Genomic DNA, 27,392 nt, shown 5'->3' on the forward strand with positions numbered 1-27,392 from the left:
TCAACATTTAAAAATCAAAAGTAAAACCCTGGAGTGGGGGAAAAGGAGTCATTGGAATCACAATCAAACGTATAGACAAATAACACACAGGCAGAGAACATACTAATCCATACTCATTAATACACTGTACGCTCCCACACTGTAATACATAAGCAGAAAGCATCCCTCCCCCTCCTGACTTTAAACCCAACTGCACCAGTTACACCTACACTCCTTTGATCTACTGCAGGCTCACATAACAAAGAATATTCAACAGTACCACTCTGCTCTGAGCAACCATTTTTCATGTGGTTTACACTGACGACAGCAGAGACTCATTCAGGGCTAATCTAATCATAGTGGACTGGCCTTTGTTGAATAATTTAATAGGCATTTTCAGGAATATATTTTTGCACACGGTGACTGGCACTCATTCAATATGTATATAAATTCATTATGTCCAATACTTAGGTCGCATGGTGACAAGTGAGCAAGATCCATGCTGAGGACATGAAAGGTTGTGGGAAAGCAAGAAAGCAGCATCTTGGCTTCTACTTCATGGATTGTCATGAAATACTGTACAGAAATTCATGGTTACCTGAGGATGAACCCTAACAACTTTAGGGATTCCCTGACTTGAGTGCCCCGCCAGCTGGTTGATATTTTTGGTTGTTGTTGAAATATCTTGGCAACTGTAGCATGGATTCACCTTGAAATCTGGTACACATATTCATCGTCTCTAGAGGATTGTAATCATATGATCATATTTCCATCAGCCTCAGCTGCGCTTTGTGTGTAGTGCTAATCAGTGTTGTTCATTCAATGAACGGCATTCATTGAACACGTTCATATTTTTAGTGAAAGCTGAAAGGAACGAATCACTTTACAAATGATCAATGTGAACGTGACCACCGTTCACTCCAGCGACAGGTTTAGTTTTTCGACAGTTTTACGGCACGCCGTATAACGTCTCCATAGACACGGCCCACTTTGGCTGGTGCTAGCGGTACAGACATTACGCACGCATCTACTACTGCTGAAGCCAGTTTGTTCAGCATTTGAAGCAGTCTTATGAAACAAACAAGTGAAGACTCAGACGGATCTTATTTAATTACGGATTTTAAAAGTAACTCATGTCTGTGATTCTTCAGTGGTGTACAATAATTCATTTAGTTTGGGAGTGGCAATGATTTGGGGCTGGTGATGGATGGGTAGAAGGAGCTTCTATTGAAAAAGAATATTGGCTGGTGTTAATTACCAAAGGCTAGCATGCTAATATGCTAAACTAAGATGGTGAACATAGCTACCATAATGCCTAATAACATGTAAGCATTGTCATTGTGAGCATGTTAGCATATTAGCATTTAGCTCAAAGCATTGTTATGCCTGAGTACAGCCTCAATGAGCTGCTGGTACAGCTGTAAACTCTTAATCTTGTTTTTGTCAAACTACCATTTTCATGTCAATGTGTCAGGGGTTTCTGAAATGGAAAAGAGAAAAACTCGATGCAGCTGCAGTTCAGTACTTGTTAAGTACAGTTACGAGAAAGCATCACTAGCTGTATTCAAGCAGCCTGTGCTCTGAAGATCCTTTTTTTAGTCTCGTATCGTATTGACCCCGCAAAAAAAAGAGAGCACACATTAAGAATGCACATCTACGTGCTGCCAAAGACATTGTGGTGGTGAGGCCACTAGGAAAGCTGATACTGTTACTACTACTACTTGCACTACTCTTTCACAACAGAAGTGGCCTGGAGCAAAAGTAAAGTCACCCTGGATGTGAGAGCCACTGAAGGAAAATTGCACCTGAATCAAACCACAGAAACTTGAATGCTGCATCACTGAATGTGTATATCTATTTTCCCCACTGCGGAGAGCCTTGATGAGTAGATACTGCTCTGTCGCCTCTTCCCACTAAAAAGGATTTTCAAAGACATACACAGGCCTCACACAGAGACTTACTGTGTTAAGCATTGGAGAGTTTGCTTCAGTAACTCAGAAACACAGACTTTGACATGGAGAGAGTAAACGCAGACATCGGCAGCAGAGGAGGATAGAGGCATTGGACGGAGAACGAGAGGAAAGCAGGTTACATTTTGCCATTGTGCAAGCACAGGAGTCGATTTCATTTAGAGAAAACTGCGGGCCTCAGAGTCAGACGAAAGCTCATGAGATAAAAGGAAAATGAGAGCGAGCGCTGGAACATGTAGCTATTGTTCAATAGATCAATGAGGCAGAGCAGTGCCTGCTGGGAATGCCCAGGCCCTATTACAGTAACATGCCCTCTAATCCAATAATAGAACAGCCCACAAGTCAAACAGGCCAATCCAAGAGCAGTTCTGGACCAGGGAACATATTCAATATTTGGCCAGAGCATGTCGGTAGCCTAGTTTCAACACCAGGGCCAAACTGGGCTAACACATGCTAAATAGTCCATCTGCTTTCTTTGCTTTTCTTTGCTCCCTGAGATGCAATTCTGTGTTTAATTCAGCTACTTGTTGCCTCCAGAGATGGAGTCAGATAAACACATTGTTTTCTGATTTTCATTTAAAAGCATATTGTTCCTGCAATAGAAATCGGCACATGTACACAAGACAATATACCCTTATCATATTACAGTGGCTGTAACTCTGACACCGCACATGGCCTCAGTTAATGCAGTGAGGATGAGGGCTGCTGGAAACTCAATCATGTTGTTTTCAAAATGAATCTGCCTAGATTGCTATAATACATGATAAAACAAGATGAGAAGTCTGTTACCAAAATCTGTGAAAAACAAATGTAAAAACAAGCTTTTGCTCTGGAGCCTACTGTGATACAAGCTTCCTAAATATTCTTGACTAACAATTACACATGGTGGGGGAATAATTTTGCTCCAGGAGGATGCTGCACATTATGAACCATCTATTTTATATGCACTGCCACTGAATAATAACAATAATTAGTTTGTGCAATGCACCACTTTGTCAGGATTCATCATTACCATCCTGAGTGGGTCTAGTTGAGTTATTATGAGAGAATTAATTTAAACTGAATCATCACAGTCAGTGGACTTCTTCGACCGAGCTAAAGAAATCATGTTGAGTTCAAATGTAGTTAACACTGAAATGTGAATGTGCAATGCAACACTAGAAAAATATCTACATTGTAGAAATCACTGTATGAATGCAATGCATTTGTTTTGTGCCTCCTCTTTGCTGCTGACATTTTCATTTCCATGGGTGGGGTGAGGTGAAGGAAGTTTTTTTACCTTTGCTTTAATCTTTAATCTTAAAACCATTGTCCGGTGTACGGGACCTTGGTCATCATATGTACTGGGAACATGGTACCATATCTTTGTTGTCGTGGCTACAATAATAAACATATGATTAAGCTTACAGAACTGGCAGGGTTTGGTTAGGTTTAGGCCTAAATCTAACCGTTAGGTTTATGGAGGGGGAGAAAATTCAAAAAGGTTTGGGAAACAGCATGGTTTAAGGTCACTGATATGTTCATCATCAATAATGCACACATGGTGAACGCTGGTTATAAGAAACTATGATGGCTTATATCAGGTTCAAATGGGAAACAAACAGCAGTTTCCTGTGTGAAAGTCTTATGTTATAGCATTTTAATTACAGGGAGGTTGGTGGATGGGTCGATAAAACATAACTAAATGGTTTGGATGGTTACCATAGAAAAACAGACAAATATTTGGACAAGCAACACAGTGGTTCAATTTATGCCTTGATGTTTGTATTTTCAAACGGTGTCTTTTACTTTCATGAGAGGGAAGAAGAGCTTTTAGGATGAGGATTTACCATGACTTTGGAAAAACTCAACATTAGTTTGGCTTGAGCTGCTGGAATGTAAACTTCACCAAACCAAATTCAAGCAGGACTTTGCCACCATTGTTACTTTAATCCATTCCTTACATGTTTGTTCTTGTGTTGTTGTTTTTGTAAAAGCTTAAAAAAAAAAAAAAAAAAAAAAGACACCACCCTCTCAAACACTTGCTTAGTATTGCCCTCTTATTATTACGGCATGCACAGCTGACAGCCTGCATGTGCTGCTCTGTTGCTTCTCATCTCTATAGGCCTTTCAAGTGTTTAAATTTATTCAGTCAGTATTTTCAACTGCACAGACACCCTCCCACATGTACTTACTAAGGGTGGACGTCTTGACTATTATTCAATGATCAGTTTTCAAACTGTTTACCAACTAGACGCACGTCCGGAACAAACCAGTCTTTTCTTCCAAATAACCCCGGCTGTGAATAAATCGCCGTCGTCATATCCATGCAAACACTGTGTAAACAAAACAATCGAGACTGCCTCTGTGTATTCATCAGGCAGAAATGGAACTGATCTAAAGCATACAGTCTTAGTCACACATGAGTGAGCTGGCACAGTTCAGAGTGAGGTCATCGTCATCCAGCAGGCTGAACGGAGCAGCGGCGGCCAGGAGGTTAAGAGAGTGCACTTGTGACTCCAGGGCCACGAGAAAACACATGGTGAGGAACTGAGTAAATATCGCTGCCTTTTCTAATTGCACTCAAGTCAGGCAGTGACACTCTGCTCCTGCTCTTGATAAGCATTGAAGTTCACACAGGCTCATGTAGAGTCCAGTTTATTCTCTGTGTATTCTCTATTCTCTGTGTAAATGAAGGCAGGCTGATTGAATGGTCTTAGTCTTTCAGATCTGCCATAATGAATCTGGAAGAACATGTATTAATGCATCAGGTTTTAACGCAAACTTGCCAATGAAAATTTACAGCTGGGTTCCACATGGCCTCTGTTGGTTTCCTCTGTTAGTATCAGAGAAGACATGATGATCATTACAGAGTAATTCCACTGTTTTAGCCTTTTCAGCCAGCAAGACAATTTTGATAAGTGCTTGTTGGACTGTGTCTGACAGTGGGAGAGAGAGGTGTCCACATCACATTTCTATTTTATTTCTATTTTTATTTTTTTAAATTACAAATTTTTTCTACTGAAGCTTACATGCCAGAGGGGATCAAAATATTTACACCTAAAAAAGAAAATGCAGACTTTAATTGCTCCTCACTATGGCACAAAACAGTTCTGACATGTACACAAGGATACGTGCACACACCAGACACACACCTCTACTTGAAAAGCAAGCTACATGTGAGAAATAAAGGCTGTTATGATAATTATCCACCCGGTTGGTGGTGTGAGTGACGGAAACTACGCGCCTGCTGTCTGCCCGTGTGTTTTTGCATGTGCGCATTTGTAGGCTTGTGCATGACTGTGATTGAAAGAGAGAGAGAGAGAGAGAGAGAGAGAGATAGATAGAGAGAGAGAGAGAGAGAGAGAGAGAGAGAGAGAGAGACAGGGTGGGGAGAGAGAGAGCCTGGCAAATGGTTGAGGCAAGCAGGTGATGCATCTCTGTCAGCGGCAGCGCCGACGCAGGTATCGAGTTTCATGCAGAGCAGAGGAGAGGCAACCAGTTGTCCAACACTCTCCCTCTTATCTAACGCAGAGCTTGTTGGTAATGCGTTATTCCACTAAATATGGTTCAGAGGCACATGTCAGTGTGGTAATTTATTTTCATTATGTTGTTGTTGTGTTTTTACAACATGAAAGGAAACAAGAATGGAAAAATGGAAAAATTTCTGAGGATGAAATGTAATAGACCTGGGATCAATTCAACCTCTTAACCAGAAGAGGGAATCAGTTTGAAATCTGAACCCAAATCACCGTCATCGATCCGACCGTTGGCACAATGTGTCATACAGATTATCAACTTTGATGGGCACTTGAAAAACAACAAGGGGCCATATAAGAGTACACATTTATCAGCCACCACTCAGAGCTAATCACATATTGACCTTCACTCAATGCCAAATTTCAGTTTTCTCTTTAAGACCACAGCTTTTGTTTTCTACTCAGAATTTGGATTCATCCTTTAGCATTTCTCTGACAACTCTATTGCTACTTGAGGATGTGCTCGAATACAGGTTGCCATGGTTACTGAGGCTGGTTGTGGCCTTACCAATATCTGATCAGTTGTATAAGGCATGGAAATGAGAAAACTGTAAAGTTCAGCTGATGCTTGTGGCTCGATAGGTCTGTGGATCGAAGCTGCATCTGGCTGATGTGTTCCGCTGATATTCAGCATCTTTAACAAATGCTCATTTTTATGCCAAAATGTTTTTTAAAAAAGTCAAATCATTCAGTGTTTACTGGTGATGTTCTTGTCAGGGTGCACAGGCTCTAAAGTTAGATTCAGATAATGATGGGAGCCTAAAACTTTACACTAAAGGGCAGGTGAATTGAATTCTTTTGGTAAGCTTTAAGTAAACCGGCTTTAGTTGCACATGGTACAGACTGACACCTGTGAAGCAGCTCCTGCCAGTCCGTAATAAAATAATTTCTCAGGGAATTCATGTATAATTCAAACAATTCCTTAGCTGACATTAGACAAGGACCTGCTTACTGTCATAAGTAGAGGCAGAGAATTGACCAGCCTAGCCACAGCGACACAACATCTGGTAGAGAGTTGGACTACATTCACTTTTGCCTGTAGCCAATATATCACTTAATGCATTGAATGCTTTACTCCTTTACTGCTTTACTGATTTTGTTTCCTTACCTTCTCTCTAATGCAATAATATGTGGGGCTGCGGCTTGCAGAATTCTGTCACATGCTCCACTTAAGTGCTGATAATGTAGAATGTGTACACCATTAAACTAACATCTTGTTCAGTAATAAATTCCCATCAAGTCAGTTTCACTTCGATACTGTGGAGCTGCAGGATGCTGACACAGGTGGGCTGTGCAGCAGCAGTAATGCATGTCAGGTTTAGTGTGAGCACTTTTTAAAACTAGGTTTTCCTGCAATTGTGTTGAGATACAGATCATGTATAGGACAATATAGACAGTCAGTTGTCTACAAAGCACTTTTTCCTTAATACTGATTCAGATCTCACATGACAGCACAGATTCTCTCCAACTGCACTCACTGCTGTATGAGCACATTTTAAGTAGGCTGAGTAACATCCATCAGTGACACAGAAATGCAGGAGTCACCAAACCAGACATAGACCACCCTGCCAGTTAGATCTTATGTAAATGTGACTCACTGCGCGTTTGTGATTCCCGGCACTGCAGAGTCTGTAAAGACAACCAATGTCCATGAGAATGTGTCCTCCCAAAAAATATATATTATGTGTCAAAACAGAAATTTGTGCAGTATGATTGGGAGGGGAATCTGTTGTAGGGAATGATAAAAAAAAAAAAAAAATGACTTAACCAAAGTTCCCACCCATAAAAAACAGTTTCAATAACTGAAACAGTGCAAACTGAAAAAAAGTGAGTACATTTAATCAAGCGCCGTACAATTGTGAGGTACTTATAATTCCAAAAATATCTCCCTGTTTGTAAGGTTATTTCTGGTCAGGACTTGTTGTATTTCTTTTGGTCATCTGTACCCATGTCACATAAACACTCCTAAGCCCTGAAGTTTCATGGGCAAATCATAAGAAGATGGGGAATCAATAAAACCTGCAATGTACAAAAGGTCCACATAATCCCTGTGCCTTGGTCTGCTTTTAACAGTTATTGGGGGGGGATTGTGTTACTCATGGGTGTGTCTGGTTTAGTTAAAGGCCAGGGGATGATTCTGGCTGTAAGGCCAAGATTTAGTCTGAGCCGTTTCCTAAAAGCGGTCTCTGATTTGAATACTGTACGGGTGAATCATACTTGCAATTAAAATCTATTTGGGTATCAGAATCAGATGGGGATCATGTTAGTGCAGTTTTAACAGTGAGGACAATATTATTAGTTTGATGTAAGTGCTGCTAGATTAAAGTATTTGCATTGCTCCAGGCATAATCACATGCAGGGCAAAGGGTGAATAAGGAAATGACTGTGGCTTGATCAATACCACGCCAATACTGGCCAATTTATAGGATCAGATTACATATCAGAGGCTTCTAGTCCAAGATCAACATTGAAGGGTTAACAACAACCTGCATGAATGTGCTGGAGTGAAAGGGGTCAAATTTATTGAACAACATCGCGACATTTCAGCCACCTAATTGCAAAAGTATCAGGGCTAGGCGTCAGCCCAGTTTTAAGCAACACACATATAAACACAGGTATCATTTCAGGAAAGAAAAAAAAAAAAAGATTCTAAGGGGAGACCCGTGACAGCCGCCTTGATTTGGATGCCAAGGAGGCCAATGGGTTTCTGGACGCCAAGGCCTGTTCTATTTGGCAGCGATGAGGTCGGGATTACACAACCCTCCCGATGGCACCGCCACTCTGCCTGGAAAAACAGGTGATTCACTGCACCAACCAGCTGCTGTGGGGATGGCCTCAGTCACACCCCCCATACCCGACAAACCGCCACACTGCCACCACCCCTCTACCCCCTGCCAGCAAGTCACTGCTTACCAGTAAAATGTCTATCAGTGGTAGGAATGCAGCGATCGTGTGGAAGAGTTGGGGTATGATGTCGTCAAGAGCCAGTCATTTTCCAAGCTTAGTAAGAGCCACTGAGACCAGTTCTCATAACAACAAATGAGCGGCAAGCTGATAGACTAAGTGATTAGTCACACCGCAGCCCCAAGGCGTACTTCTCCTGGCCTCACTGACATTTCGCTTCCAGCTAGGTCCTGCACCCCATCATTGGTTCACCAGATGAAACAGAACTTAACAACAGAGTCTTGTGATTAATCGGGATAGCTGTGATTACCCAAAATCTACTCTCACTTCCTATAAAGCTTGAAACATGGCTGTAAAAGTTTGTACTTCTCACAAACACAAGAGGACGAACTCAGCTGGGATTCACGATGCTAAACAAAAGAGCTGCACCATCATCTTACCTCTACACAACAGTGGCAATTTCAACACCATCAAACTCAGGAATCACAGGTTGGCCGGTGGATATACAATAACACCTTCCGTCAAGCTCTCAGGTGACTTTCCAAGAAAGTAATATAATAAAGAAAATATATACCTTTATGAACTGCGGATAACACAGCACTGCTGATAAATAATGGTGACTCATTAATTCCACAACATGTGGTCAGAGTCAGATGTGACTGCTGGGTTTACATTCGCCACTGTGAATAAAGCCTGTGTCAACCACAACTGCAGTGGTAAAGTTGCAGTGCATTATATGGTACAACAAGCAAAATGGTGCAATAAACATGGTATTCAAATGCACATGATTCCTGATGCATGGTGGGCATCAAGCCACAGCTCAACACAATGCAGCCGAGGATATTTAAAATCCAGTTGACAACAATTTAGACAAACTATAAAAAAATATTCATAATGAAATAAATGTGCAACAATCTGTTACAATGATCACAGTCCTCCTGCAACAGTCTGAGATTGAATCTGGGTGCAGTCTGAGCAGTGACTGCAGAGTCGATCCTGAGAGGGGCCCTCTGGCCCAGATCCAGAGGAATACACTCTCTGTCAGGAACGTCTAAACATGAGAGTGGTCGGACTGGAAATGGACCTCTTCAGCCTCTTTAGCTTCAGCACACACACACACATTTCTCTCTTCAGTAAAAACACAGCCAAGCAGTTTAGTTGCACTTTAAGGTCTATACAATTAATTGATGTAGTTGGCAAGAGAGTGGCTGACATAAAAAAGATGTGCTAGTTCCAGTTTAGCGTTTTATTCCTTTTGGCCTGCAACAAAAAATAAGCAATTTTTCATCTTAATAAATAACATAATTAGGTTTTCAGCTTTCCAATCAATAACATAGCTCTTAAGTCATTTATACATGTCAAAAAATAAAATGAGGTGCTACAGCATGTCTGACAGTAACTGAATTGCTTCCAAAATTGAATAATTATGCGTAGAAAGTTATTTTGCTGATAGGTCGGAGGGTTTCCATGATTATCTATTGACACCAAAATGCTGCAATAAAAAAGTAAAGCAGCCAGTTAAAAAACAGGGTTCAAAAGTATACTATAGGTTATTCACATAGACTATAGGTTTCTGAAGAGAGGTTTTGAAGCTCAGAGTGGGCTGCTCTGTGGTGGCCATCTTGGCAGTGCCTGACTCCGCCCAACATGCAGCTAATCCAAAAATGGGCGAAGATATGGAGTGTGTGTGGAGCTGAGACTTGGTGGTTTGAGGCAAGCATACGCTCACCCACCTGTCACTCAAAGCAGCCGTGCCATCAATTATGCAAAACTTAAAGCCTTGATAAAATTTAAACGGGTGACTTATATAAAAATTCACACCGTGCAGCTATCATGAAGGGAGGAGGAAATTAGCCATAGAGACCACAACAGTTTTGTTTATTTCTGCTAAACTTGGGGATTCACTCACTTTTGGAGCCAGACTCAAGTGGCTGTTCTAGAAACCACAATATTTGTCACTTCCATGATGGCTTCATTTCTCATAGCCGGGGTTTTCCACTTGGTTATTCATTAATAAACAGAAGAAAAAGAATATGGGAAAGCTGCCAAAATTCGAAAAGTAGAAATGTGGCAAAGGCCAAAAAAATAATTTTCACCAAAATACTTTTTTTTTTTTTTTTTAAGCCAAGAATGACTGTTAAGTAGCATTGGTTCATTTAGACAACACAAGCTGCTTCATATTGTAAACACTGTATCAAGATTTACTTCCAGTGTTTGGTCTCACCACAGTTTCATAAGCTTGGTCCACGCTTGACTAATCAGCCATGAGCAAACAGCTCAGATTTGTCAACAGGCTGGACAGTGGACAGCCGGCTGAGGCTGGGATAACACCGCCTGAGCGTAACGACAACAGATACGGGCGGAAGCAAAACAGGGTTCGAGACTTGAGCGGCACTTAGTTGAGACTGAGATACAAGGTTAACAAAGCCTGAAATACTCAGTCAGTTTGCTGTTGTCCAGTAGAAAAGAACCTCACGAGTTATGCCTTTTTTTCCTCTGGCAGGTTAAACCATATCCAACCACATTAAACTGAGAGCACAGCAGCCATTTTTTAACCTGCAATCTTATATATTAGCTTTACACTCAATGCACATTGAGATCTGGCTGTTCACTGAAGCAAAGCAAGAGACAAGTCAACATTAGAGCTCATTAATCGTTGGAAAACTAAAACACACAGCAAATGTAAGCTCATTTGTGGAGTGGAGCATGGCCACAGTGAGTGGCTGGGCACCAGATGCTGCCAGTTAATTGCCCTCTGAAAGTGGCTCACTGGCTCAGCTTGAAAATGTACATTATCTGTATACTATCAACAGAGAGATGCAGATGTGTTTGGAGGTACAGACACACAAACACATGCACATTTAGTTCACAAATTCTATTGACTTCCATCAATTATCGTAAAAGTAATTAGCAGCTTCTTTAGCATCCACAGAGGAGATCACGTGGTAATCGATACAGAGCACCTGGCAAGCAGCTTTAAACCAGGTATGTCTGCCTCACACACCACTCGGCCTTTCTGCGTAAACACACACAGAGAGGAACTCGATGGCTCAGTTTCAACAGCGCTCCTAAAAGTACATTTCATGAGGTGAGGTGCGTATGACACAGGTCCAGCACCCTGCTTTCACCGTGTTTGTGCAATTGTGTAAGTGAAGAGAGTGAATCATACAGACAAAAAAAGGAACCACAGAGATGTTCCCATACCATTCCTGATACCTGGACTTGTACGAGTACCAATCCGATACCACTGCATTAAAAAACAAAAATTGACAGATGTATACTACTAACCCTGTATGGTTAGTAGTATTATAAGACATGAATGTCATGGAATCTTTCTTTTATTATCAAATTTTACTGTCAATCATAAAAATAGTTAAATAAATGAATTTAGAAATAACAATTCCTACGCTAGTTGTCCTTATACTAGTGCCCCCCCCTCAAAATTAAAGCCTGGTGGGACTTTTCAGTGTAACATGTTGCTGACGTTTTGCTAACGGCTACACTATTTACTGGAATTCGAATTTTCTTTGCTGCTCTAAAACTGCCAGTGGCTGCAGCACAACAACACAACAGCACAACTTCCTTTATAGGTTAGTGTTTAAGAGCTGCAAAGAAGAATTGATTTCTGGGAAAAACTGATGTTTTATCTGGGTGTGCTATAAACTACACAGTTTATTAATAAGTCATGTGGTATCAACTCACATACTCGCTGATACCGTATACCATATATTCAGCCGTATCGGGGGCATTTCCGATACTATTATCGATATTGGAACAACTCTAGAACCACATAGACAAAAGTACATGAAAATACAGACAAGCTGTAGCTGCTGCTGCTGCTGCTGCTGCAATCAAGAGCAACGGAAAAAAGAGCCTGCAGGATGAAAATTGTCATAAAGAAAGCTTCACGCCTTTAACTCTTTAACACTCTGCTACCAAACGCCTCCCCGGCAGCTGCAAACTGCCCCTTATCATGATCAAGCCTTGCCAAGACAAACATGCTGCACGCATGACTGAGCACACAATTACGATAGTACACCTCAACTGACATTGATGCAAAGTAGCACGGTACAGCTTGGTACAGCATTACAATATGTTACCAACCCCACTTAATGCAATCCAACTGCTAAGAGCATTTACACAATGTATGTGAATTTCTGTGAGGTGGACCATACTCACAATTTCACTGGCTACAGGTCTGTGTCGAGACAATCCTCTACATCATGACATTCAAAGTGCAGTATTTCTGTTGCAATTATTCAAAAGTGTGAATTCACATTTTCAGCGCCTTCTCTTTCATGCACAAGTGGTGCTGCACACCATCTGTAGTGATGAAAATACGCACATACATGTATGAAGTTATTCCTGGGGGAGAGGCCATAGACATTTCCCCAGTCTGTCCCGTGCTAACAGCTGATCTAAGAGCCATTCTGTCACAGTATGCATCATGTCTCCGTTAACAGCTTCTTACCTTATTGCTGAGGGAAATGCAGCCTCGGATGTCTGCTGATCTTCACAGCTGAAAAGACAAATGGTGGACATCTATGAGACAGATGTACAGATATATAGGCTTCCATACAAAGATAATTACTCATTTCCTTTAAATGTAAGAAATTGATTCACATAAAGAGTGTCACTGCTCCATAGAGATCTCCAGGCACAAAATGCTAAGCATTGTATTTTTAGATATTCGTGAAAGGCTATGCCATATGTGGCAGGCAGCACATGAGGATAAGATACACTCAAGGCAAAAGAAAATGAAGATATGCAAAATAGTTTGCATCCTTCTTCTGTCGAGAATAAGGAGACAAAAAACAGCTGGTTAAGTAGATGTATGCAAATTTTAAAAAGTATGTTCATCAAATGCAGCAAAGATATTGCAGTTGAGTTTCTTCACCCCCTGAATATTTTCAGTGGCAAAATGAAGAGAGCCATAAACAAGCACTGAGCCCGTATGACACCACAGCTCTCCACTAAATATGCAAATAGTGTTTTTCTAAGCACACAGGAACATACAGTATTGGAGGCATATAAATTATGAAATAGTGAAATATCACATTATGATTGCATTGTTAAATAATTCAGCACATAATATATGCTCAAGTTTGTTTCCATTTCACATGATGTGGTACATACACTGAAAAAATATCAAACTTCAAATAATGATACGTATGGCCTACATTAAACTCCATCAAATTCAAACCTCTTTACTGCAACTTATCGTACTCAAGGAACAGCAGCTTTTCAAAAGACACCCTACTGTGCTCTAAGAGACAGAAACCTGCTCCCAGTGCATAATGTTGTGACAACAACAGGGCAGCACGTAGAAATAAACTGTGGCACTTTGTTCTAATAGTCTGAAATGGACGGCGTGATTCATGGACTGTCAGGAGCAGGGCCTCTTAGGTTGGGCATCAATTCGGATTATTATGCACCACACCTTGAAAGTGCTGTTGTTGAAAGCTACATTTTGTTTTCATTATGAGGATGAAGAGACGCTGTTATCCAAACCCTACTGCTACAGACTGACATTCCTCTCTCCATGGAGATTCCACTGTGCAGCTGTGTTATGTAGAGAAATGGAAAGACTAAAAATCAGAGCTTGGGGTCAGTAATATCATAAGGACCCGAGGCACAACGTCACCAGGATGAAACTTTACAGCTCATGAGGCTGCATGATAGCAGCTGCAGCAGTAACACTGATTCCTGCTGAGTCAGTTCAGCTTTATGGAGCATGTGCCTTGAACTGAGGGGAAAGTTTAAGAAGTCTTTGGCACACTGAACTGACAATGACAAATTTAATTAACTAATATTTCATTATCATCATCATGCTGGTTATTGTTATGAAGAATAATTAAGTAAAATAAAATGTCTGTCTATTTCTTGTTAATTGACATTAAACTCTACATTTTGACAGCAACATTTGTAGCTTCAAACTTGGACTCCACAATTGTGACTCCCGCTCACTAACTACGAGCTACTTGTCTGTAAACAATTTAGTTATTAACATTAATAAACTAAAGCTGGCTAGCTGGCAAAATCAATGGTTATCAAATAATCCTTTCACCTCTCACACCTTGTTCAGATAGTGTTAACATGTGTTATAGCCTAAATGAAATCGTGGCCCTTTTGATTTGAAAACTGCCCTATTTCAAACTGGATTTAGTTTTTTAATTATAAAAGACTGTGTCCTACATATCATTCTAGCATGCTGTATTTTAATGAGTATACAGGGAAAATCAGCAATTACCTAAAGTACAGCACAGTCTGCATTCAGGTTGGTCTGTGTGGTATTTTGCTGCACTTAAAGTTTCCAAATGTTCTGAACCACAATAATCAATTGCAGGACAACCAAGATATTTCACAACAGGCAGGCTGCACACGGCCAGAGTTAATGACATGGGCTGCAGCAGCTCCACTGACAGACTGGAGACTGATGGGGGACAAGTGAGAGACACTCTCGAGGTGGCTCATCAGAGGAACAAGCAACACACAGCAGGCACTCACTGTCGAGCAGGTCCTCTCTCCCCCAGGAAGGGTTTTGCACGCACTGCAGTTACACTAACACACACACACACATACACCCACACACACTCAACAGGATGTGCTATAAGCAAAAATGCATCAGCTGTGCAAACTTAAACACAGGTAAAGTGTATGCTTTCACCCACAGCACAGGTGGGATAGGATTAAGTTTTTTTTTTTGCTCAGAAAAACAAGAGAGCAGCATCTTAATCCATCCAGAGAGAATTCCAAACAATGTTATGTTAGAGGGTCAAGTCCAAACAGCTGCATTCTGATGAAAGCAAACACTGGCCGCTGCCCGCAACCATCCCTAACGATCTGTATCCGGTTTCTGATTACCTGCTTACTCATCAGACTCCCTCAGAGCGCAGCGTTAGCTCAGGCAGCTAGCAGCAACAACCTGTCCCTCGAGCGTCATTGACTCGCTGACATTGGCAGGGAGCAGGAAGAGGTTTTAGGTTTCTCACTGGGGGGGTAAATGATTCACGAAGTGACTCACTTTTCAAAATGCACAGAGGAGGTAAAAAAAATGACAGGCTCGATTTACATACGTCATTAAAGAACAATGATTAAAGGAGTGAGGCTGAGGAAAGCGACACTGATCGCAATCATGCAGAGTGTAATTCTGTTTCTGTGCTATTTTTCCATGTAGTGCACAGGAACATCTACTCGTGGGCAGAGGTGTTTACAGCTTTTCAACAGGATGATCTCATTGTAGTTAGCACAATGTATCTTATCACCCTGTGTACAACAGGCTGGAGATTCAGGTGTGTTATGTTACTAGCAGCTAATGTCTAAGCCTCGCAGATTTTTTTTTCCAAACTTGTAGTCTTTGGCCCCAACCAACACTGACTCAAATGACATCACTTGAGGCTATTTATCAGACTTGGTGCAGCTCAGCTGAGGAGCCACAAAATGGACTTTATAACACACATCTGGTCGCTTGCAAGCATGATGACCAAGACTGACATCTGGGCAAAGTTAGTCACAAGACTTTGTGTTAATTGATGCTAAATTATTGCATATAAATGCTGCATCATTTCAGCATAAGAAATCCTCTTATATTCTAATTTACAGTCGAGATTGTTGCCGGTGTATTATCCATAGCCATCCTCTGCCCACAAACTACTTCATTTACAGTCATTACATTGTTATTTCACTGGTGATATACATCTGGTTGTAATCTAATTTCACTAAATTTAAATACTAAGTTTAATAGATTTTCAATGTATTTTGATCTTTTTAATCATTAATTAAAATTCCAAAATGTATGGTTAATCATGAGGTTTTTATGAGACGGATTTGAATACCTTGGTTGTACCTACAGCATTAGAAGATGTTTAAACAGTGTCAGAAAAATAAAAAATGTATAAAATGTTCCCCTTTAATTTGAAAGAAAACAGGAATTGTCTTTTCAAGGAATCAGTTTGCTCAAACTGGCAAAGTAGCAAGACGTGTGATCAGGTGTTTTTTTTAAATATCGTATGATAAATGCCAAATGGTATTTAAACTGTATTCCACAATAAGTATACTCCATAATAACAAGTGGTTATTAAGGTGCCAAATAACAGGAGGTCATATTATATTAGACCCAGCTCAACACATTAGAGGGAAACGTTCTCACAGATCAAACAGCGACACAAACGGCAAAGTAGTTCTTGGAAAGCCCTGAAAATAATGTGACAATGGAGAAATGTGAAGCCTCTTGCCTCCAGGAAAATAAACCTGAGCACCTGAATTACACAAAACACATTTGAGAAGAGAGAAACCTTATCCGACACAACTTAAATTTGCATTCCTGTAATTCTTTTTTCTGAGCCTGAGGGGGATTGCTTTGAGCAAAGTTCAACACGTTTACTTTAGGAAAGACCATCTAGAGGTGTGACAGAACTCAGACACCAGTAGTAGCTTTGTGCTTAAAAAAAACAAAATCAAAACTCTCAGCGTATTTTGTTAGATAAGTCTTGTTAAATCTGTCACCGCAAAAAAAAAAAAAAAGACAGAAAATAAGTCTGGTGAAAAAATGTAATGAATGAGGAAACTCCTCTGGTTCCCTGGGCTTTTCAGAGGTGGGGTGCAGGGGCACATCGCCACTGGCAATCTTTGGAAGCACAATAAGCCACTGGAGACTTCATTGTTCCGTCCGTCCCGCAGTTTCATTAATCACACAATGCACAAGGAGGACAGAGTGGGGACAGGTCAGACAATATGGTGCCTGGGAAACACTGAACCCCAGCCCCAAAAATGAAGCTTTAATAAATCTGCCCGCCACGACGTCGCAGCGTCTCACACCTTCAACACAGCTGGATTACACAGACGTCGAAGTGGCAACTCATATTATTTACCAAAGGCGTGTGCGTCAGTGCATGAGGGAAGGAGTGTGGTGATAAAATAAAATACAGCATCAAAATTAAAAACATAAACATTTCATCCATCTAGCAGAAACATAAATTTGAATTCATTAGATTAAGCTGATTTATCGAACAAACAGTTGTTGCCACTGAGCGGCTCCACTAAGAAAAACGAACGGGAGCTGGGTGCTACGTTGTTCTTGCTGGAGGCCACCTCAAAGATCAATTGCAGCTGTTCACAGAGATGAGAGTATTACTCATTCCCATCCACATTTCCCCCCCAAACTCTCTGGAGTTTGGCACAAACATTTGTATACAAAGTTTTGGAAAACACACTTATTTACTTTCTTGCCGAGAGTCAGATGAGAGAATCAATACACTCTCTTATTTGTCTAGAAAAAATATAGCTATAGGCAGGACACAGTTAGCTTAGCTTATCATGAAGACTGGTAGCAGGGGGGAAACAGCTAGCCCTGCTCCGTTTTAAAAAAAATAATAATAAATTTAAAACCCTTAAAAGGTGTCACTTTTACAAGTTGGACTCCACTGCCCCTGATTTTGACAACATCAAAGCCAACTGCAAATAGTCATAAAACAGTCATAAAATTATTGCACTACATCAGGGGGGAAATCCTGCGTCACATGAACCTAGGCCAAGGAACTTTAAAATACATTCCCTCCTTGTGTGCAATGAAGCTTATTATCATCTTAAATCCATCCAAATTTTGCATTTAGTTGAATCATCCCTTAATTTTTAGTATACATTAGACTGCCAACTGGCTCGGTGCAATTGCTCTGCTGGGACATAAATGTCTCTGCAACTACATCCTTGAGGCATTAAACTGTAGTATCAAGAACAATCCAATCATTTCACAACCCCTCCCCCCCCCCTCAACATCAGCAAACCTCTCCTCCATCAGCTTCACAACAGCTGCATCAATGAAATCCAACACTGTAAACCTAAAAATCTCTTAAATGCAGTAACTTGGAGGACTGAAACATTTTTTTTAGCTCTTGCAGCATTTTGAGGAGTTAACACAGAGAGAAAAACAAACTCAGGATGATGATGCTGCTGTGCTGCTGATGCTGCTGCTGCTGCTTTCTAGTTATCTGTAGCAGGGGATTAAAGGACCTAAATCATGACAAACATCACAGCTCAGCCTTTGCAGTGCAGACTGACCAAATCCCACTGACTGTCTGTTATCTTCCGCCACTCTCGTGGATAAGTAGCAGACCCAGATATGCAATTAGCTAAATGGGTCCGTGGGATCTGGGTTTAATTAATGCAGGTGGGGGGGAAGTTCTTTGTGTGGTCGGGGACTCATTACCCGCTGCCCACTCATGGAGCCACCTGTCTAGAACTGCACTCAACATATAGAGTTGATTACCTTCTAGAAAAATTACAAAAGGCAGAAATGCAACAGCACCAAGTAATCTGCATACTACACAGAAAACAAGCAAAATATAAAGTCCTCTAATGTAACTAAGCAAACATTCAGATTTGCCTCCACCTGAGTGAGGCAGATACTGTAACATCTGCAGATAGCAGTTATTTCACTTAAGTCACAGACAGAGGAAGGGATTCAACGATTTAAAGTTAATGACAGCAGTTTTCAGAAGAACCCAGCAGTGCACCGTGCCCAATAACAATAATGTCTCCATCTTTATAAACACAAACCATCCGCTCTCGCTGTGATTGTGTGAGTTAGCAATATATTTTCTACAGCAGTACAGACTGCAAGGAAGTCTTGTAACAACAATCCCATCCTGCATAATGAACCAGTGTGTTCTACCCTAAAATACTTGTCAGTGATCATGATCTTCTTCTTTTAGCTGCGTCCCTGCACAGAGTAGGGTGATAAACGCGTACACACTGAGTCTCGTCTAAATAATTACTGAACTTCAAAACTAACTAATGTAAACAGAGAGCAGAGTGACAGTTTTATTTGGAATCATTTTTATACAGAAGAAAATTGTTTCTATGCAACTGTCTGTGATACTAAATGAATGCAATCCAGTTTTCTGCTTGATTTGTGTCCAGCAGAATAAATACAAATATATTTGCTATGTGGGTTAGACCTATGATATCACAGACAGTAATCATTTTTGTGCCTAAAATATGTGTGTAAGGAAAGAATTTCAAGTTCAAGTGCACTATTTACACATGCAGAGTAATAAAACAAAGAGAGACAACAATGTGCACAACAGATAACTTAAAAAAAAGAAAGCCTATGAATGAATACATTAGGGCTGCACCTGCATTGAACATTCAATTTCATTCATGAATAACCACCTAATGTCACCAATAGATAAATCTAAATCGGGTATCTCTCATTATTAATTTTTTTTTTTTCTGGAGAGGGGGTTAGGGGTTTGAGGACATCTGGAGAACAGCTGTTGCTATGCATCACATGCGAGCACACACCCACACATACTCTCTCTCTCTCTCTCTCTGTCTCTCTTCTCTCTCTCACACACACACACACACACACACACACACACACACACACACACACACACACACCCACACACACCCACACCCACCAACCCACCCACACAGAGGTTAAGGGGTCAGAAGCCCTTTTTCCAGACATACCATTTAATCTGGACAAGGTATGGACAATCTCAGGAAATCAAACACCACACTGCCACATTTACACACAAAAATAGGCACAGTTGCACACACACACACACACACACACATACACACACAGACAGCAGACAGAGCCCCTCTCGTCTCTCTTCTATACAAGGCAACTATTCGACCCTCTCCTGGGAGGGCAGAGATTCTCAATTATTAGTCCTACCCTTACACAGAAGTGAAGGGATACTAATTCAATTACAAAGACCATGAATGGAATGGGGCAGACAAGCAACAATGTGTTTATATTTGTGATCTACATGTGGTTTGCAGTTGTTTTTATTAGCTGGGTGAGTGGGCCCCTGCGTGAATGTGAATGTGAATGTGCATGTGCTTGTGACTGTGTGTGTCCCATTGCTCTTTGGCTGAACACTGTAAACTAAAGTGAGACAAAATGAAGTGAGAGAGTTTCACAGTCTCTCTGACAAGCACATAAAGGTGAAAAACACCATTTCTCCCAGGTTAGCTGGAAGAGTCTGCTGTAGTAGTCAGTAGTCAGTTGCTATTAGATCAGAACATCAGTGCAGGCGTTCTGTATTAAAGATGTTTTTTGGGCTTGAAAGCTGAAGTTAACTGGTGCACGAGGCAAGATACACTGGGGCTGAAAGACACTGTGCAAAAAGAAACAAGATTGGAAATCGGGGGGGATTATCTGAGCAGTTCTTGAGAGCCTTAAAACAAATTTACATACCATTTTAAAAAAGACTGTTTTCTGAAGCCTACATTCTGCACTAATAGTCCCAGGAAATTGCATTTACAATGTTCCTCTCGTCTGTAGCAGTAAATAAAATAACAGCCAAGTCAGGCCCACTTACCATCCACTGAGCAGCCACAACAACAAGTGAGAATGACAAAAGCACGATCCTGCTCAACATTTGCTGGTAATTAAATTCTAACAATAAGCCTACATGAAACACTACAATTTTGGAAAGAGCTGAAATTTACTGAACATAAAAACAGTCCATTAACTGTTTAAAGAGTTTATAATGTTAGCATGCACACCTTTTTCAGGATACATTAACAAGCAGTTGGCAATTTCACTAGCCATTACGGCCAGACTTTCCAGCTGAAATGATTTACTTGTTGTGCTTTTATCACCCATTTCCTGTTAGTTACTCATTAACCAGCAGCCGTCCCTGGATGTAATGGCGCCCTCCAGAATTCCCTTAAAAAAGTTTGACCCGAAAGGCAGGTTGTGTACTCAACCACCATCATAAGAGCTGAGGAGAGCGGCCCTGACAGAAAACAGAGAGCTGAGGGAGGAGAGGCTAAACTTTGACCGTCATCATGGGGGAGGATGTCAGGCAGCAGACTGGGTTTAAATGACACTGAACACCACAACATGCAATTGCACACTCACTAAGGTCAAAGAGGTTCAAGCCTTTCCCCTTTTAAAAAAAACTAAAGAAAAAAAAACCTTTTCTTATACCTCAGGAAACATATTCAAATAGCAAACCCTCAATAAAAGAAAATATATATGAAGAAGACAGAAAAAAACACGAGCTGTCACACCTAGCTGCATGAGGTTCAGAGCTGAAAGGTTGGGACCTCGTCCAATATTTTAATCGGGTCATGCTGGACGTGGAGATACCAGCTGCCAAGCAGTTGTGGCATAGCAGAGCGGCTTGAATCAAATCCCACTTTCACACTCCACGGTAGAGTATGATAGATGCTGTGCTCTGGTTACACTGTCTGGTCACTTTGCATGAACCCCCTACACCACCGGGAGCTGAGATATCAATGTGGATGTAAAAACCAAACTATATTATAACTAGGAGTTTGCTTCAGTTTTCCAATCAGTAACACATATATGTGAACAGTTGAAGTAAAGCTACCGTATACTGGAAATCGGCTCCATATATGGTAACAACAGGCAGTTTTAATAGTTCACTGTGGGGGGGGGGAACAGCCACCAAAGCTGTGGACACAAAATCCAAACTACAAATATCATTGCGGTGGGAACAGAAAATGCACCACGGTAAATGAGAACGCTGCAGAAAAGTACAACCAGTAACACATTTGATCAAAAAGACAAACTCAGAGAAACATTTTTGGAAAGATGCTACTTTATACTGTGTTGCCTCTACCAGCACATATGGGCTGCCAACGTGCTCACTCTTAAACTCATCCTGACAAATGAGCCATAAAAAAGTGTACAGGCAGCCTCAGAAGTGAGTACATCACTTACAAGACACAATAAATCATCAAAGCCCAGCTTAAAAAGGCAGCGTCTCAGAATGGCGGTCCTGCAGATTAGGACGGGCCGGCCCCTTTCACAAGCTACCGACCTAATCTGCTTTTGCATCTCAGCCGTGGAGATATGGGAGTCCTCTAATCCACTCATTGGCTGGACAGCTGCAAGCAGACGTTTAACTGTCTGCTACTGTAGCCCCAGCCGCTTTGGCCTTCAAAACCCAATTTAGTCAACAGCTATATGGATTGACATACATTTTAATTAGGATAAGCACCGCTCTGCCCTTCCTTATCTTTTTCCATTAGCTGCTTTTGCAGTCGAGGTCTTGTAAATGGATGAGTGCCTTTCTACGCGTGACACTTTCCTGAAGCTCTTTTTGAAAAGTCCACTGCAGTTCCAGGGTCAAGTTGATGTGATAACAATTCCAGGCAGGTAAGCCAACCGGCAGGCAGGAGAAACAATTAAAAAAAAGCAGGCCGGTGGCTGGGCAGAGGCTCAGGGACACTGAAGGAGAAGAAAAACATGACACGGGAGGTAAACTGCCTTACAGGGCTGTGGCCGCCTATTGTGGGTGAACAATCCAGCTACTCCGAGCCAGGTTTTTCCCTGCTGTCTGCAAAGTGAAAGCCTGGCCCCCTTGCTTGTCAGTTCTATTGTTAGGCGCAGGCAGGAGCCGCTCCCAATTCACCTCATACACATTAAATACTCTGCATTGTTTGCAGAGTCAGATGGCAATGGCAGGCACACAAGATTGTGTGCACGGATACACACACACTTCTTTGCTTTTAAAAAGATCCCGTCCTGTGAAGACGGAGGGCTTGGAGATAACTTGAAATCGGCCGTGGTTACAGCTAATTTAAATGGAAAATGACTTGACATTGCATCTATTCTGTTAAATTGTTGGTTCCAATCACATTGTACAGCTGTGTTATGCATGCTTTCACATTCATATTGAACAAAATCCTGTATAAGCAGTCTTTATATTTCTGTGAGAGAATATATATTCCCCATTACCCAACTGCTTGCCCCCTCTTTTTCAGCTTATAACCTAAAACATGAATGCAATCATTCTGGTTTAAATCCATCCTCTTGCAGATTTTATCCTTACATGATGTAACCTAACACACTTTCTATTTGTGTAAAATCCCTCCTGAAATCAGGTCTTGGTCAGGCATTTCAATATGTTAAAACTTGCTTAGAGACTAAAACTACATAAGTTATCTTAGTTAACAACTTTTTATCAAACTAGTCTAATAATATAATGTAGTTAAGTGTAACTGAGATGTCACAAACTGTAGGTTAGAGCATTCCCAGCATTTACAGTGTGAACACATCAGAATATGAATTAAAGCAAAAATCATCTTGAGATTGATTTTCCTTCTAAGACATTGTAGTAAACTATTTGAGCTGCATGTGATCCATCGCAGGCCAATTGTTTCTCATGATGTACCCATGCAAGGAAGTGACAATAATACTAAACTCCAGCTAAATGAAGGTCCATTTCCAGTCATGACAAATCACGCATGATGAGTCAATTTCTTAAGTACTCAGACAAACAACAGACAGTGTGAATATTCTATCCATCAAAACGCCACCCTTGATCCATTTCCCAGATGTGTGCTGCTGATTTACAGCCTGGCCAAGGCAACCTGTGTCATTTCATCCCTGTGACTAGGTTGCAGCGGAGGAGCCGAGGTGTTGACATGCTTGCAAACCCCGGAGGGGTTGAGGAGAGAATGGGTGGGGTGGTGACATAGAGATAGGGTTGAGAGAAAATAAGAGTTGTAGATTTGACTGGCAGAAAAAGAATAAGTGAGTGACATAAAAAAAAAAAAAAGAAGGTGGATCGCTGGTGGTGGATTGAGCTGGGGGGGTACTGTTCCCTGCTAGGTCAGCAGACTGGGACTGATTCCAGGACAGCTTATCTTTCAGCAGGAATACCACGAGCGCACCAAAAGGCAGGGACAGGAGGGAGGGAGGAGACCGGCGGCAGCACTACGAATTCAAAGCATGCTACAGAGGGCTGAGATTGCTACAGAAACAAAAATGCTGGCAAAAAATAGCAATAAAACTGTATTTTTTTTTTTTTTTTTGTGCTGCGCTCCATGTCTGAGCATGTTTAAGCTGTGTATTCTAATACTTTACAGGTGTATTTCTCAAAATGTCAAATTATTCCTTTAACATCTCCATGTCCACTTGTGCATGAACACTATACCATAGGCACAGCATGACCAGTGCCACCTCTGCATCCACTCCAATTAAAAGAGAAAAATCTAGTGTGTATCTGGTTTATATAAACACAGCCTGCCCTGAGAAAGTATTGCTGGGTCAAGGAAAGTTGTGGAATGCGTGGCAGTCCAAAGAGCAGAGGGATGCTCAGGAGCACGCACCTGCTCCCACAGCCGCATGAAAGCGAAAGGATTGGCACCACAGTTAACAAAACTCCAATCAGGGAACAAGCTGCACTTGACATCAGGGAAAATAGATCAAAAGCAAAAAAAATCCATTTCCCATCTGCCACTTGTAACTGGCATTTAAATCTCCCCCTCCCAGCAGCGCATGTTGCCAATTCGAGAACAGAACAGAGTTTCTGTACGAACGTTCCCTTAAGAGCAGCCAGCAATAAATTTCCCACCTGGCGTTTGCCTACCAGCTTCACAAACACAGATAATCTTGTAGCTAATTGAGAGGGCGTCTGACTAACAGTATAACTAACAAATGGGGAGCTCAGTCCTCAAAGGAGAGACATCATTCTATCGTGTTGTCAAGCAGGTGAAAGGGTGGGTGGGTATGCCCCCCAAGTAATTTCCCCGGGGGTGTACTCTGCACTGGGGAGATAAGTAACCCAACTGAGGACAAGGCTGGCATTCTACCTCGAGTCCACCAAGACAAAACGCCCGAGTCCATCTAAAGAGAGGAATCTGACAATGCAGCATTTGTGTCTTTGCCAGCTGGAGAACAAGCTCCCCATAGACATGTCAATATGAAACAGAGTGCGCACCAACTTTAAGCTCAGAAGATTACTATAGACAATCTTATTTTAAATTGGCAAAGCAGAAAATAGTGACATTGGATTATCTCAATTAAATTCAAACTAGGATCAGAAGTAATTATGCAACTGTTTGCAGACAGCGGCCTCGGAAAAATAAGCATACAGTGCTTACGAAGCATCAAATCCTGTGCTTTTCATTAATCCTACACAAGGCAATACACCAGCACGTTGAAACTGAGGCCTTGTTCAACAGCATGCGGTTCATGTAGAGTGCATTCAGTGAGCAATCTTAATTCAGTAGCAAACTGTGCAGCATTGGTGATTATACAAAGCTGACAACCAAATCTGAGCATTCCAACTTATGACTTTGCACCACCTCCACTGCTGGCTTCCACCACCGCAAATGACAAATGCACTCCTAATAAAACTAAGCCTTTTTAATAAGTTAATATGTTAAATATGTGCTTTCCACACACACACACACACACACACAGATAGTCGCACTTAAAAGTGGTGACCTTAGGCAGATTTATCCCCATGGAAAAAAAGCGATTTTAATATAATAAAAAAAAAAAAAAACATTTAATCTCAGTCCTAAAATGTTGCTTCGTGAGCCTTGTCTGGAGGTTTAGCTGAGGTGAGCATCAAACAGGCAGGACACACCCAGGAGGCTGTGAAGTGGAGCGGTCTGCAACAGGTGGATGGCCACTCTCCAACAATCTCAACAGCTCATAACTGTACTGACAATATCCAGCACACAAAGTCAGTGGGAGGCAGCAAATGTAATCACTGTATCCTTGTGGCTAGCTGCATTAGCAAGCACTGCCCATAGCAGAGTGCACAAATAAAAGGCTATTTTCAACCACTTGATTAACACTGAGCTTTCCACATGTAATGTAAGCCAGCTGCCGCGCTCATAACACTGGCTTAAAAAAAAAAAAAGAGCAATGTTTATAGCTGTACATAGCAGAGTACACTCTGTTTGAGTGGTCTTTCGTCTTCTTCTTTCTGTCCCCATTTTCTACTCTGAGAGGCCTGGCAGCACTCCCCGTGTACTCTCCCTTAACTAATAAACAAAGAATGGTTTCCCTTATATAGCTCTATTCAAACTGCAACCTCCACAAGCAATATCAGAGGCTCGCAGAGAGGTGGGGGGTGCACGCAAGTTCGTTCCAGACAGAAAGGTTTCAGCCAAGGGCAAGGAGCACTGACAGTATGATTGTGTAACAGACATACATTAACAGCCACTTAAAGTGCTATTTCTGGTGCCATCCATCTGCAGAATTTTGCAGTGTAAGGTCAGATATGTTTGACGGGGCTGCAAAGTGAGACACATCCAACACAAAACTATACGAGAAAAAGTGGTGTCACACAATATGAAAACAAAACTGGCTAAACCCCTTTTCTTGTCATGGGTCAAAAAAAAAGAAAGAAAAATAATAACGTCATAGCCTAAGTCAGTTTCCAAATCATACTATCACAGGAGATTTGTGAGATGTGGCTCGTCCTACCTTTTCAAACTGTGTGTTAAAACATTTTCACCTGCTTGTGGTCAAATGTCACAATGTGCAAAGGTGTCATATTTGTCAACATGCACTTTGTACCTTGATACATTGTACGACCAAAGAGAGAACTCAATACCAACCGCTACAAAAAAAAACATGACACACAAATGGAAGTGCATGCAAAAAAAAAAAAAAAAGAACCAGCAAGTATCTGTCAGATCTGTAAGAGCTTTAAAACAAATGCTGACACTCAGCTGCTTTGTCAGAGAACAATACAAAACAATGACATGCAAAATAAATTTTGTTTCTGAGAATTACAAAATCTCTTTTACAGTTGTTTGTGATGTCTGACAGATGGATGTGAAGAGCTCAAATGGCAGAACCTCTGTGCATGCACTCTTTGCAGCTGTGGCATAATAATTTATACAGACTTAGATGGACATGCCACTAATTTTGTACATGAAGATCAGTTTACTAGTCATGGGGTGTATGACACAACCCGTGAAAATAGTTGTATAATAATATTTTCCATGACGTAGAATTTTTCACAGTGAGAAAATAACCCGTATGATGTCATCAAGGTTATATCAGCCTGGACCACCTTAAACAAAAGTGGTGGCTTCAAATACGAAAGGGTAGTGAGGGACAAGTAAACTGCAAAGTGGCACTGTGTGAAATGGGTGGGACTGGAAGCGTTAGCTGGCTTCCAGAACACAGCTCACAGCTCACACAGTTTATTCAAAACATGAATATGAACCACTGACTGCTCTTTTATGAACCATTTTTACTCCAGACTCTCCGTCCCCTCAAAGG

General features: G+C 41.2%; 1 protein-coding gene across 2 annotated transcripts in view; it reads right to left on the bottom strand.

Moving 5' to 3' along the window:
• tln2a (talin 2a) overlaps nt 1-27,392 on the bottom strand; it is a 93,289-nt gene that overhangs the window by 58,216 nt on the left and 7,681 nt on the right. For both annotated transcript variants that reach the window (XM_023411936.2, XM_087175540.1), the window contains exon 2: nt 12,843-12,890. The gene's annotated coding sequence lies outside the window, so the exon portion shown is untranslated. The remainder of the gene's footprint in view (nt 1-12,842; nt 12,891-27,392) is intronic.

This window comes from Seriola lalandi, unplaced genomic scaffold (genome assembly GCF_002814215.2).
Source record: "Seriola lalandi dorsalis isolate HSWRI2012SDOR001 ecotype SW California unplaced genomic scaffold, Sedor1 jcf7180002054474, whole genome shotgun sequence".
NCBI classification, from domain to species: Eukaryota; Metazoa; Chordata; class Actinopteri; order Carangiformes; family Carangidae; genus Seriola; species Seriola lalandi.